The sequence below is a fragment of the Urocitellus parryii genome, chromosome 11 (assembly GCF_045843805.1).
Source record: "Urocitellus parryii isolate mUroPar1 chromosome 11, mUroPar1.hap1, whole genome shotgun sequence".
In the NCBI taxonomy this organism is placed as follows: Eukaryota; Metazoa; Chordata; class Mammalia; order Rodentia; family Sciuridae; genus Urocitellus; species Urocitellus parryii.
Genome location: NC_135541.1, coordinates 41,711,760 through 41,727,233, shown reverse-complemented (window position 1 = coordinate 41,727,233; position 15,474 = coordinate 41,711,760). Strand labels below are relative to the sequence as shown.

General features: G+C 37.5%; 1 protein-coding gene across 5 annotated transcripts in view; it reads right to left on the bottom strand.

The window, feature by feature from the left end:
• Fggy (FGGY carbohydrate kinase domain containing) overlaps positions 1 to 15,474 on the bottom strand; it is a 394,333-nt gene that overhangs the window by 377,481 nt on the left and 1,378 nt on the right. For 3 of the 5 annotated variants that reach the window (XM_026382510.2, XM_026382499.2, XM_026382516.2), the window contains exon 2: positions 4,582 to 4,656. The exons of 1 other annotated variant lie outside the window; for it this stretch is intronic. The gene's annotated coding sequence lies outside the window, so the exon portion shown is untranslated. Of the gene's footprint in view, positions 1 to 1,486; positions 1,504 to 4,581; positions 4,657 to 15,474 lie in introns of those variants that run through there. One more of the 5 variants, XM_077790974.1, reaches the window with a different exon arrangement.

The following is a 15,474-nucleotide window of genomic DNA, read 5'->3' as shown; positions in this document are numbered from 1 at the left end:
CCCAGGTCATGTTTTTCTAAGAAAAAAGATCCTAATTAAATCTTTCAGGCTCACCATTTTCCCCACTACTATAATTTTAAGTAATCTCATTCTGATTGTTTCTACACCTGGAACCTGAAAACAGGGAGGTTCAAGCCCTTGGGCAGCTTCCCTGAAATCCCACCATAAGTTACAAAAACACTGCCAGAGGATTTTTTGCAATGCAAATCCCTTGTTCTCCCCTTCTCTGCCCTTTGTCCTTGGGTCACAAGCACTGTCTGCTGTGTCCTGGACTCCAAACCATTTAACCAGTACCTCTAAGTCACAAAAGAAAGTAACCGAAAAAAGGAAAATGTTATTCCCTTTTCTAGTTTGTTTTGAAGAGAAAAGGATTAGGATCCTCATTGTGTCAAACATTTCCACACATGTGTTCACCGCATGCAGGGAACCCAATCAGGAAGGCAAACCTATCACCATTCTATACACCAGTGGAGTGAGAGCAGTTTGTCCAAAGTCACACAAACAGTACACAGCAAGACCAGGATCTCAACTCCAGTTTCTGAGGGTAAGTCTGGGACTCTTTCCACAACACCAAGCTGAAACTGAAAATCAAATCCTTTGGTGACATAACAACACCAACAACAAATATAGCAAGAACTCATATTTATTGAACTTTGCTCTGTAAATCACCCACACGACTTCACAATTTTGATTGACTCTTTGACTACCCTTATAGGGCTCCCAGGAGGAGCCCATTTCCAGTTAAGTGAACTGAGGTTCTCAGAGATGAAGCTAGTTGAGGTCACACAGCACAGAGGCCTAGGATTCCAGGCCACGGTGGTGTGACTCCGAAGCCCCTTTATAAATGCGGAGAGTCAGAAATTTGGTTCCATTTTCTTCTTTTTAGGTATGAATGAATACTAAAAAGAAAAAAAGCTGTCAGGGATAAAGTAAGAGTGGTCAGGCAGAGAGAAACAAAGACACAGACTGTGGACAGCCAAGAGAAAGTAAAATACTAAGGGAAATTCAAGCTGTTCAGCACATGAATCCTGAGACATACCTCACTCCTCAGTCTACCAGACGTCCCAAAGAGCTGACATGGCTCTCTTCCCGGGGACCCAGCAGGGGCTGTGCTGACTTTGAGCCCCTATTTATGATCAAAAAACAGCTCTGTATGATAAATATTTAAACGGTTCATTAAATAATGGCCTGTATAAATATTATTAGAAATGTGCCACAGGAAACCACAAACTTCGCAGCTGATTCTTCATTGAATGTGCAAGCTGTTCAAATGCTGTTTCAGAAAAGGAAAGAGGGACCTGGAAATTAAGGCCCTTCTTTGCAAAACTGTCTCAGGAATCCTCAGAAGGGGGTAAACATTACAAATACACTGCTAAACACCCACCACCTGGGGACTGTTTCTTCCTTTTATCCCCCTAAATAACCTAGTAGCCATCAGATCTTCCCCCAGGATTACATCCTTCCAAAGTGGGTGAGCTCACCTTACCTTGGATCCTATTTCTTAAAGGGTCACTCCTCCAGGATGGATTTTGTTGGTGATAGTGTCTACAGAAGCAGTGTCCCAGGAATCAGGAGGAATTCAAAACTCTTTCAACTTTGACCTTTGGACTCTGCTGGTGGTAACTCATACACTGGAGCCTCACACATTTATTTATTATTTGGTTATACTGTAACCAGAGATTGGAAAGATTGGGAAGACAAAGAGAAGCAACAAGCCTGCCCACTTCATTCTCCATAACTGAAAGCATTAATTACCTCTTTAAACAAATCTCACTGCTCTAAAATGGTGAGCTGGGATGCAAGGGAAAGAGTTAATTTGGTGACAATAAGTGCTTCTCCATTGGCTCTACCTGCAATACACACAGCAGAAAAGAAGTGGCTTGCTAACAGGTAGATTTCCTCTTAAAGTGAAAGGCCGCTGGCCCCCTTCTCAATCCTCCCTAAGACTTTCAGTTTGGGAGAGAGATTTTTACAAATTGTCAGGTTCTCAATGCTGATTCCAAAGAAATCCAAACACATGCTGAGTTCCCCAAACTTGTGGAGTCTGTAGCAACTACACAAGACATCTCCCATCCAGACATAGCTGTGGCCTGGTATGGACTGTGTGTGGCAGTACGAGCATACTTCTGGTCAAATTTGGGGTGACCAGTACATTTTCTGGCATTGCAAGAAAGGAAGGGAATAGCAGTGAAACAATCCCAAACAGCTGCTGAGAAGCTGAACCTGAACCTTATCTAGGCAAGGGAGCTAGACAATATTTTACTCATCACTGATGTCTGGCACTCATGTCTAACAGAAGACCTGGCCTGTGGCAGATCAAGAGCAAGTAAAAGAGTCTGATAAGGAGAATAAGAGGTGGGAGGGAAAAGAAAATACAGTGGGGAGAGGGAATGCAGGAAAGGGGGGAGAGGGCAAAGAGGAAACTGAACTACAGCAAGGAAAAGATTGCATGATTCAGAGAATAAGAAGTAGAAACTCCTTGATTTGGGTGAATGGGAAGAAGGGAAAGAAAGGAAAGAGAGAAGGAAAGAAAAAGAAGACATTTTTTTTAATCCAACAAATATTACCCACCAAATTCTTCCTGCCCAGGAAAAGTCCATAATGCAGAGAAGGAACAGATAATGAAACTGACAGTTCTCAGAGACTCAGAAGAAAATCCAAATGTCAAACAAACAAACAGAAACCACACCAACAAACCCCCTTCTCTACTCTGAGGGTTTCCCACTCACATCTGGAGACCTCTGCTTCCAATGACAAATCACCTCCTGACACCACAATCCTCTAATATGTATTATTTTTTCCTGGGTGTTCTTACCATATCTAAAAGCTTGATTTCCAATAAACAAATATGAAGTGCCTTCTCTAAGCCAGGAGACTGGGAAAAAGGAGCAAAAAATATATGATCTCTTATTTTTTTAAGAGTTGACAGTCAGATATTGCTAGGGTCTGAATGTTTGTGTTTCCCCAAAATTCATGTGTTGATAGTATTGAGGTGGCGCCTTTGGGAGCTGATTAGGTCATAAGAGAAGCGCTTTTAGGAGTGGTGTAAGCACCATTATGAAAGAGGTCTGAGAGAACTCCTTGTTCCCTCCACCATGTGTGGACACAGAGAAGTCAGCAACCCAGAAGACAGTCCTCACCAGATACCAAATGTACAAAGCCTTGACCTTGGGCTTCCCAGCCTCCAGAACCGTGAGAATGAATACCACCCACTTCATGTATTCTGTCATAACAGCCTAAACAGAGTGAGATAAATGTGAAGATCTGAATTTTAAACTGGGCATGGTGGCTCATGCCCATAATCCCAGTGGCTCAGGGGCTGAGGCAGGAAGATAGCAAGTTCAAAGCCAGCCTCAGCAACCACAAGGCACTAAGCAACTCAGTGAGACCCTGTCTCTAAATAAAAAACAAAATAGGTCTGGGAATGTGGCTCATTAGTTGAGTATCCCTGAATTCAATCCCCTTACCCAACCCTGAAGAAAGACCTGAATTTAAAAATCGAAGGGTGATTCCTTATTTCCAGGATACCTACTTCAAGCCAAACCTAATGCACCAAGTAAAATTGCATATAGTGGACAGCGGCTTCATGTTGGCATGGCCATCTACATTTTAGGGACCAAAGCACCCTGTCCCAGCTCTACCTTTCTTGACAGAACGTAGTTAGTCAACGATGGGACCACTTCACTGTTACAACAGTTCTAATCAACCAGATCAGAACCTGATATTTTTCAAGGCTTTTTAATTTTGTTTTGTTTTTATACTGGGGATTGAACCTTGGGGCACTTTACCACTGAGCTACTTTCCAGCCCTTTTATTATTATTATTATTTATTTTGAGACAAGGTCTCATTAAGTTACTTAGGGTCTACCTAAATTGCTGAGGCTGGCTTTCAATTTGTAATCCTTCTGCCTCAGCCTTCAAAGGTGCTGAGATTACAGGCATGTGCCACCACTTCTGACCTATTTGGGGGCGTTTTATGATCTGTACTGAGCCTATTTCTAAGAATAAATGTAAGGCAGCTAGACAAAGGGTAAGGTGTTAAATCAATAAGACAGTAGAAAAATTGGCTATTTTTAAAATTTTTAAGTTGGATCCCAAAAGAAAAATCAAATTTCCCTAAATCCCCATGTCTGCCTCATAAAGTGGGAGCCACAGGGATCAAAACTAATCCAGCCCTGGATGGGTGGTGATCCAGTCTTGTTTGGTGGCCAAAAATAACACCTTCCAAGAGCCACACTTGCAACAGAGAAACAGCAAAACAGAGAAGATACAAAATTAACTATGGCTGTGGTCAAATGCACAACACAGTTCCTAAGGAAATCACAAATGAAAACCCCTCTCCTCAGAAGAAAGCCCAGACTCCGCCAACAAACATCCCCTTTGAGCTCATTCGACTCTGGATCACTCACACCTTCTTCCATGAAAACCTTGTTGACTCCCTCCCATCTCTTCTGTCCATTCCTTGGGTTCCAACAACAACAAAAAAAACTCCTTGCTTTTCCTAATGCCTGTTTTGTTGCCCTCCCAAGGCCCTCCCGTTGCAAAGAATGGGAGAGGGGAGTCCATGTTGATAACACTCACAGTGATATATGTTGTTCTACACTTGAAGAAGCTGAAATGTTGACAGGATCAATCTCTTGCTGATGGTCACAAAGCCTAGAGAAGGAAGAGGCGATATATAAATTTACATTTGTCCCAACCATTGTCAAACTCTACCTACCATCCCTGAAATGATGAGGACTTCCACACTAACCAAGGTGCCTTCATCCTGGACACACTCGGAACGATATTTCCAGTCCATTAATCCTGTGAAACCTTCTCAGACAAACTTTAGAAAAGTCTCCCCGATGCTCTGATTAATAAAGATCACCTTTTGTCTCAATAAATCCTATAGCCTTGTACAGGCAAGCACATGTAATGTAACATAGTAATAAGGGATTACTGGATGGTGGAGGAGGGGACTATTAATGTATAGAATAGTCAAATATCTATTAAAATAAAAAGACCCTAAGGATTCTCTCTTTCTGGAGAGTCTAGAAGCACTATAGCTTGTGGCTGATGCACCACCCTCCTCTTTGGAGCAGTCTTTCCCCATAGCAACAAGTCCCACTTGCACAGGAAGGAAGAGAAAGGAAGACAAAAAGGGAGTTCACCCAGATGAGCATCACTGAACCCCAACCGCATCAGTCTATCTTTCAAACCCAATGGACCTCCTTGAGTTCATCAAAAGCCAAGGTTTGGATTTGATGTTTTCCCACTCTCAGAATCAGAAAAATGTTAGAAAGGGCACAGGATGAGGCTGATGTCTCCTAATTCCACATGCAAAGCTATTTAATTTTAATCCCTTATATGCCCATTATAAAGTTACACCCATACAGAAAATTATATGCAAACCTAGTGATTTATTCTTACATGGATTTCTCTTTTTAAACTGAACTGTTGACCCTTCTTTGAGTTCTGAATAATTTAAGTATATATGTAGTCTCTCCCCCATTGCTTTCCTCTTTAAGAGACTGCTGTTGATTTGCTAACATAATTAACTATGAAATGATTCTTTACAGAACTAACCAGACTTTCAAAGCAATGCCATTATCATTAGCATATTGGCTGAAATCCATAGATTTTCCCAGAAATTCACTCAAATTAAAACAACAGAAGGACCCACCCACCTAAAGTAGACTGCCCTCAGATGTCAGCAAACTTAGGAAGGATTCAGGGTCCCATCAGGTAAAGCCACCAAGTATGTTCTTTGAGAGATCTTGCAAAACTCCTTCCTCAAAGACAATACCAATCCAGGTGCATGAGGTTTTTGGTTATTCTTGTGTTTACCTGTTTATGAAACATGACCAGGTGGCTTTAAAGCCCAAGATGAAAGAAAGGGCTTAAGAAGGAGCTGTTTGAAGACTAAACATTAGACTTGGGGAACTAAGACAAGATACCCTGCCATTCCACAAAAGGCTCTATCGAAACTTTGACACACCAAAGTATAAACTTAAAGAACACCAATGCTACTTCTCAAAATAAAGCCCCAAATCTTTTTTTTGGCCCATGAAAACCTCTAAGTTCTGATACTATCTGCCCACAGTCAATACCCGTGCCCTGACCTCCCTCCCCGTATCAGCACCCTATGCCCCAACACTGCAAAACTGCCAGCACCCTTCAAAGAGAGGTCTGGTGCTTTCTTCCATATTGTTATTTCTCTTGTAATGCAACGAATATAACCTACAGTTCACAGGAAGTCAAATACAAGGAAAATGTGAATCTTCAGCTTCCCAAATAATGCAGGGACCATAAATCAAAACAATACTCAGATATAATTTTACACTTAACTAAAATTGAAATTTTTTTAACAATCTGACTTTTTAAAATGTTTTATTTTATTTTTTTAGTTGTAGTTGGACACAATACCTTTATGTATTTATTTTTTATGAGGTGCTGAAGATGGAACCCAGGGGCTTGCACATGCTAGGCAAGCGCTCTACCGCTGAGCCACAACCTCAGCCCCTAAAATTGACACTTTGATGATATCTTACTTTTGGTACCCTTAATATGACCCCACATGTATTATTTTTTAAAAAGAATATGGTCTCAGTGATTCTCAAAAGTTTGGTTTCAGAAAAAAATCAGCATCAGTATCACCAGGCAACAGGCTAGAAACACAAATTCTCAGGCTGCAGTCCAGGTGATCTGAGAGATGCTAAAGTGTGAGAACCATGGTATTGTATAAAGACTAACCTGTAAGACACAGGAAAAATATACAAAAACCCACTTACTGCAGTGCCAGGAAAAATAAATGTAGTGGGGTTTGGAGGGCATTTAACTTCTGCACTCTGCTGTCTGAATTTTCGCCCTGAGCAGCTTACTGTAAGGTCTTCCTGTACTGAGTTCAAAAGGGCACTGCATCGCTTCTACCTTCTCATCTTAATTTTTCTCCCACAGGATCATCTGAACAGCCTTTCCCCCCTCTACATGGATGGTCCCTTCCACTGTTTTGAGGTGACCCTCATGACCTGCTGTTGATGCTTTTTCCTCTATGCTATTTTTAGTTCCTCTAACTGTTCTCCATGCCATGGCATTTCTCTAAAATAAAAAGAGAGAAAAGAGGGAAGGTACAGCTAATGTATTTAACTAGGATATTTTCGGCCCCCCACATTTCCACATGACACCATGGAGATGAGGTATGCTAGGCTAGTGCATGCAGTAAGCACACAGTAGGTCTCCTCCTTTTTGCTACTTTGCTGGAGGCTCTCTAGATGCAACCCAGGCAGGGACTTGTCAATGGCTCTTCCAGCCCAGCATCACACATAGCCAACAAGAACATGTATGCTTGAGGAGAGAAGTAAAGGCAGCCTGGGTGTCTTGAAGGAGGGCTTTGAAGGGATCCTATTCAAGTACTCTCCCTTAAGAGTTCACTAGAAGGTAGTGGTTTCTGTACTTTAACAATAAGTACTTTCCCATGGATCCAAATGTTTCTTGGACTTTAAGTTTGCCATTATTACTGGTGCTTATCTCATAATCCTTTCCTAACACCTTCAAATAGTCTATTCAAAATAGTTTATTCAAAATTCTAGTGGAAGGCTTCTGCTTCTAGCCAAGGCAGAGTAATAGGAACCATATTTCCATCACCACCAGTACTTTTTTAAAAAAAGGAAAAATATAGGAAATAAATGTGTCTTAGACGTTGAACATCAGGCAACAAATACAGTTATCCCAAAGAAATAAGAAGAAAGAAACTGAGATAAATCCTGCAATGTTCAAGGGGAATGCCTAGAAAATGTCCTCAGACAAGGCACAGGACAAGCCCAGCAGTCTCCCTACATTGAGGAGACAGAGCTGGAAGTCAATGGAAGACAGAAGGCTAGAGTCTTTGGGTAGAGCACAAGGAGAGAGTGGCACAGAGAGAATTTCAGAGAACTGCAAAGGGTACTTACTGCTCAAGCATTGAGGAGAGCACCAATCACTGTACACATGTGAGGAACCTGAGGCAGAACACCAGGAAACATGGGAGGGAACAGTCAGCAGGCTCCACATAGAGCTGGAAACAGACCTTTCCCAGCAGTCAAACTAGAAAACTTCACAATGCACAGGGTCAAATGCAAACGGGATATTCTGCGGTGGCAAGTACCCTAGATGAACACTGCTCTCATCCCCAAGGAGGCTTAAAGCAAGACCAAATGGATCAAACTGTTTCCAAATAGCTTGCACATGCCCCACAACAAAGCTCAAGTGTATTTACAAAAATACCCAGCACCAACAAGATAAAATACAGTGTCTACCATCAAAAATACAAAGCAGAGGAGAAAACTATCCAAAATAGAAAAATAAATGACATACTAGATAGAATTAGTAGATGCAGATATTTAAGACAGCTTGTTCAAAAATGAGTTCAAAAATCTAGAGGACAATCTGAACTTAAAAGTTCAGACAGGAAAGATAAAGAAAACTCTAGTTGAAATTCTAGAAGTGAAAAATGACTGCAAAGACAAATTAATTTTTTATTAGGCAATACAGAAAAAAACTGACCTTAAAGACATAGTAATAGAAACTATCTGAAATGTTAAGGGTTACAATAACATGTGAAGGCAGACTCTGATAAGTTAAGAGTGTGTACTATAAACACTGAAGCAAAAACTAAAACAATGCCCCGTGGAGGAATATCTAATAGACCAATGAAGGGCATAAAATGGAAACACTAGGGGCTGGGGTTATGACTCAGCAGTAATGTGCTTGCAGGGTTTGAACCTTAGCACCCCCCACACACACAAAAATAAACTAGAAAACTATTGTGTCAAACTACAATTAAGAAAAGAAACTAAACTAAACTAAGGCAGAAAAGCTAGGGAAAGGGAATAAAGAATAAATAGAACAAATAGGAAACTTAAATCAGCAAGGTGGTGTATTTGAACAAAATCATATCAATAATTATATTGAATAAATATAGTTAAACACCCCAATTAAAAGATAGAGACTATTAGTCCTTGGTTTGTTATTTAAACTAATTAAGTACTGCCTATAAAACCCCTACTTTAAATACAAGCACACATACAAAAACAGGTCAAAAGAAAACATACAGAAAAAGATATACCATAAAACAGCAATGAAAATAAAACCAAAGTAGGTAAACCAACATCAAATGAAGTAGGTTTTAGAGTAAAACTGTTACTAAGAACAATGACTACATAGATTTCAGAGCAAAGAATATTATCAAGAATTGTCAAACAATAAAGGGAATGTTATACCAAGAGGACCAAACAGTCCAATTTATGTGCCTATTAACGCAGCATCAGAATACATAAAGCAAAATCTGATAGGAATGCGAGGAGAAATGTATAAATTCATAAGTATCATGAAATATAATAATTTATAATAAATTGACAGAGAAAATATAGAAAATCAACAAGGATATAATAGTCAATAGTAGTCAGTCAAACTGGACAATCTGACAGGTAAAAATGTACTCTACCCAAACTGAGCAGAATACACATCCTTATCAACATCCTTATCAAATGTACATGGAACATTTCCTAAGACAGAATACATTCAGTCACAAAATACTTCTCAAAAAATCAAAAGGATTCAAATTATACAAAGGATGTTCTGTAACCACATGGAATTAAATCGTACATTAATAACAGGAAAATATATGGAAGATTTTCAAACATCTGGAAACTGATTAGAATACTTCTAAATGACCCAGGGATCAAAGAAGAAAATTTTTAAGTTATTTTAGCTGAACAAAAATGAAAAGTTGTGGGGTGCAAATAAAGAAAGAAATTTATAGTATCAAATGCATGAATTAAAAAAGAAGCCGGGAACAGAGGCAAACATCTGTAATTCCAGCAGCTGGGGAGGCTGAGGCAGGAGGATTGTGAGTTCAAAGCCAGCCTCAGCAACCTATCGAGGCCCTAAGCAACTCAGAGAGATCCTGTCTCAAAATACAAAAAAGGGATGAGGATGTGGCCCAGTGGTTTAGTAACCCTGGGTTCAATTCCCAGTACAAAAATCTCAAATCAATGACCTAAGCTTCCCCCTTATGAAACGAGAATCAGATAATCAGAACAGCAATACATAAATAAGAATTTCAACAAAAATAAATAAATAAAAAGAAAAAATTGGAAATGAAGAATGTAATAGAAAACATCAACAGCAGATTCGATGAAGAAGAAATTGTCTGTGAACCCAAAGACAGATTATTTATAATTATAGAGTCAGCAAGGAAAAAAATTAATGAAAAAAGGAGAAAACTTTCAGGATTTGTGGAACACATTCCAGATAAGCGATATATAGATTATAGAAGTTTCAGAAAGAGAACAAAGTGCAGAGAGAATTCTGCTTGAAGGAAACAATGGCTGAAACTTTATCAAATCTTGGGAGAAATTTGGACATTCAGATATATGAGTCTCAAGGTTCACAATGACCTTTTACTTATTCAAATCAAAGAAGCCTTCCCATAGACACATAATCAGATTATCAATAATCAAAAACAAAGAGAAAATTCTGAAAGTAGCATGAGAAAAGAAACTTCTCACACAAAAATGAAACTCTGTTAGAATATCAGTGGATTTCTCAGCAGAAAACTGTGTAGATCAATAAAGAGCAGAATGACATATTCAAAGTGCTAAAGAAAAAATACTGCCAGCAAGACAGACTTAAGAAGTAAAGATCAGGCCTCAAACTATAAAATTACTAGAATGAAACACAGGCAAAATATTCAGCAAAGGAAACAATCCACAAAATGAAAGGGGGATGTGAGAAAAATACTTGCAAAAAGTCAAAAGATAACAAGCATTGGTGAGGATGTAGAGAAAAGAGAAACCAGATAATATCTCTTCTATCTACACTGTGCTTGGGAAGATAAATTCATACAGCTATTATGGAAAACAGTATGGAGGTTTCTCAAAAATCCAAAGTAGAATCACGAAATGATCTAGCCATCTCACTTCTGAATAGACATCCCAAAGAAATATAATCAAAATCTGGAAGGATATTTGCACTCCCATATTCAATACAACATTATCCACAATAGTCAAAATATAAAAATAGCTTTAATGTCCACAGATAGATGAATAAAGAAAATGTGGTACACACATACAATAAAATATTACTCCCATTTTTAAAAAGGAAATCCTGCTATGTGCAATAATATGGATGAACCAGAATATTATTTTAAGTGAAATAAGCAAAACAGAAAAACACAGTCAGCCTTCCAAATTGTAATCAACCAATCACAAATCAAAAATATTTGAAAAAAACAGTATGTATACTGAACATATACAGACATTAGTCATTATTCCCTAAATAATACAGTATGACAATTATTTATGTAGCATTTCTATTGCCATTGATATTTGGTACTATAAGTAATCTAGAGAAGATTTAAAGTATACAGGAGGATATGCATGGGTTACACCAATACTATGCCATTTTATGTATGGGACTTGAGCATCTGTAGGCTTTGGTACCTGCAGGCCAAGAAGCAATCTTGTAGATATTAAAGGATGACAGAACCACATGATCTCTCTTCTATATGGAACATAAACATGTCCAACTCATTAAAACAAAAGGTGGAATAGTAGTTACTGGGGGCTGGGGTGTAGGGGAAATGGGGATATGTTGATTAAAGAGCATAAATTTTCAGTTATAAGATGAATAATTTTTGGAGATCTAGTGCATAATATGGTGCTACAGTTAATAATGATATTGTAAACTTGAAATTTGTTAAAGAGTAGATCTTAAGTGTTTTCATCATAAAAAGGAAGAGCTGTGTGAGATGACCATGTTCACTAGCTTGATTATAGTAATCATTTCACAATGTACACACATATAAAATCATGTTGCATACCTTGAATATGTACAATTTTTGTTTATCATACCTCAATAAGGCCAGGGAGAGGGGGATAAACAGATAACTTGAACTGTTGGGTAACTACTAAATCAAATGACTGTACTCAAATCAACGCCCTAAAAAACAAAAAAACCCTCAGGGCTCAGATGGTTTTACTAGTGAATTCTACTGAACCTTTGAGGAAAAATAATAGCAAATTTACTTCAGCCTCTCCAGAAAATCAAAGAGGAAGAAATATCTTACAACTCAAGCTGAGCAGAAGTACCTAAAGAACAAAACTTAGAAAATACAAGGAAAGAAAACTACAAATCGATATTTACCATTAACAAAGATGTTAAAATTCTTAAAAGCTTAGCAGATTGAATCCAAGTATATAGTAAAAGGATAATATGATTTGATCAAATTTTTTTATCTAAAAAATTCAGGGTTAGTTGAACATTCAAAAAATAAATAAATACAATTCACCATAAACAGTTCTCAGTATGTAAGAATAGAATGACTTGGAATGGAACCACCATTTGACCCAGCTATCCCACTCCTCCGACTATACCCAAAGGACTTAAAACTAACATACTATAATAACGCAACCACATCAATGTTCATAGCAGCTCAATTCACAATAGCTAAACTGGGGAAGCAACCTAGATGCCCTTCAATAAATGAATGGATAAAGAAACTGTGGTATATATACATAATGGAATATTATTCCGCATTAAAAGAGAACAAAATTATGGCATTTTCAGGTAAATGGATGGAGCTGGAGACTATCATGCTAAGTGAAGTAAGCCAATCCCAAAAAACCAAAGATTCAATGTTCTCTCTGATCAATGGGGGGAAGAAGGAAACATGGGAAAAATGGAGGAACTTTGATTGGGCAAGGGGGGATGCATGGGGGGCAGGAAAGATGGTGGAATGAGATGGACATCATTAACTTAAGTACATGTATGACTGCACATATCGTGTGATGCTATATCTGATATAACCAGAGAAATGAAAAGATGGGCTGCAATTGTGTACAATGAATCAAAATGCATTCTGTTGTCATATATACCTAATTAAAATAAATAAACTAATAAAAAAGGAATAGAATGAAACTTCCTAAACCTGATAAAGTACTACCAAGAACATATAACAAACATCATACAAAAAAAAAAAAAACACTTAAAGACAAAAAAATGAATGCCTCTCCCTAAAATAAGGGACAATAATAAATGTCTGCTTTCATCATTTCAATGCAAAGCACAGGTCCAAGCCTGAGCCCATAGCAAGACAGATAAATAAATAAATAGCACCCCCATTGGAAGGAAGTAACACTGTTTTTATTTACAGATGACACAATTGCCAACAGAGAAAATCTGATGGTATTTACAAAAGAGCTATTGGAACTAATAAGTAGTTTCACAAGATTACAGGATACATGATCAATACACAAGTAACAACAAACAACTGGAAATTGAAAATTTAAGAGATAATATATATTAAAAATATGAAATACCTACAGATAATCTGACAAAATGTGCAAGACTCATCTACTTTAGAGCTATGAAACTTTATCAAGAGAAATTAAGTAAGACTTCAAGAAATAGATATATTGTGTCCATGGGTCTGAAGACTCAATATTTAAGACAAATTCTACCTCATATTAAATATAAATTCAATGAAATTTCAATTAAAATATAAACAGGCTTTTATTATGAGTGTTTTTTAAAAAATAAAAGGACCTAGAATAACCAAATCAACTGAAAAAAAATAAATTAAAGAATTTACTGAATAATTTCAATACTTACTACAAAGCTATATCCATGAAGACTATATGGTCTTGACATTATAATAGACAGAGATCAATGGAACCAAAGAAAACATGCAGAAATAAGCCTGTATTAATATATATGTATATATATGCATATGTGTGAATATATATATATATATATATGCTAAATTGATCTTCGAACAAAAATGCAAAGACAACTGAATGTAAAAAGGTAGGCATTTGAGAAGTGATGATGGCATAATTGTTATCCATGTGCAAAACACTTCATTCCATATTTAATGCTAATCAGAAAAATTAACTTAAAATGAATCACAGATTTAATATAAAACCAAAAACAGAAGAAAATAACTGAAACCTCAGGTTAGGCAAACATTTCTTATATACAACACCAAAAGCATGATCCATAGGAAATTAAACTGATAAAACTTCACCAAAATTCCAAATTGATAAATTAGACTTCATACCAATTAAAAACTCTGCTCCCATGGTATGCTGATACATGCCTGGTAACCCCAGCAGAGTTTACTTGGGAGGCTGAGGCAGGAGGATTGCAAGTTCCAGGCCAGCCTCAGCAACTTATCAAGGCCCTAAGAAACTTAGTGAGACCCTGTCTCAAAAAAATTAAAAAGGGGGATGTGGCTCAGTGGTTAAGTACCCCTGGGTTCAATTTCTAATTTAAAATTTAAAAAAAAAAACTTCTGCTCTCAAAAAAGACACTGTTATAAGAATGCAAAGATAAACATCAAAAAGGGAGAAATTATTTGCAAATCATATACATGATAAAGAACTTAAAATAAGAATACATAAAGACCTACAAAAATTCAATTAAAAGAAAACATCTCATTTTTAATATGATTTAATATAAACCTAATCCAAAAATTATATGGAAAGGGATAACAAAGGGCAAAATAAATATTTGGGTGTATTAGATTTGTTCTTTAGGTTGATTGTGATGATGGTCTCATAGATAAATACCTATAACAAAACTTCTCAAATTAGATACTTTTTGTGATTGTATGTTAATTATTCCTCAATAAAGCTGTTACAAAATATAGTTGAGAATGTCTTTTCTCTTGCTGGTGGTACCTTGACTAATAACAATCCTTCTTCATCTTTTAAATTCAATCAGACATTAATTCCCAAACTTTCTGACTTCCTAACTTTCTCCATTCCCATAACTCATATCCTAATACATCTCTCACCTGTACTACAGTATCCTCTCTCCAGTCCTCACCACTATAATTCATTCTCTACTCTGCAGCCAGAACTAGCTTTCTAAAACATAAATCTGAGTGTGTCACTGATTGTCCTGCAAATATATTTCAAACTCCCTTAAGATGATTCATCAGATCTTTCCTAATCTGACCCTTGAGCCCTCCAAGAGTTCCTACTTCACCCTTTCCTGCCCAACTGTACTAATCAACTCTGTGCCATATTGGATTAAAGCTTGAAAGCAGAAACTGAATTTTATTCATCTTTACTTCCCCAGAGCATGCCACAGTGCCAGGTCCAGAATTTGTGCCACAAGAGGAGGGAACACATGAAAGAATTAAATTGAATAAGTTCCTCTAATACCTAGGTTAATGCTGGTGTCCTCTATCATAAAAAGGTGGGCAGGTGAGTGGTTAGGGATCTCTTTTGTTAAATTCTAGCAAAGCAATGATTTCAAATCCCTTGGGGGGAGGGGTTAGAACTCCTCTGACAGGGAGTTTAAGGGCAAGACCCGTTACTGCAAATTGTTTTTAAAAATCAGCTGTTAATTCAGTGTGATTTAAATTAAGTAAAAAGTTAGGGAAAGGGAACCAAATTCCAGGAAAAACACAGGGCCCACAGCAAAATTAACACAGCTTGGAAGTAG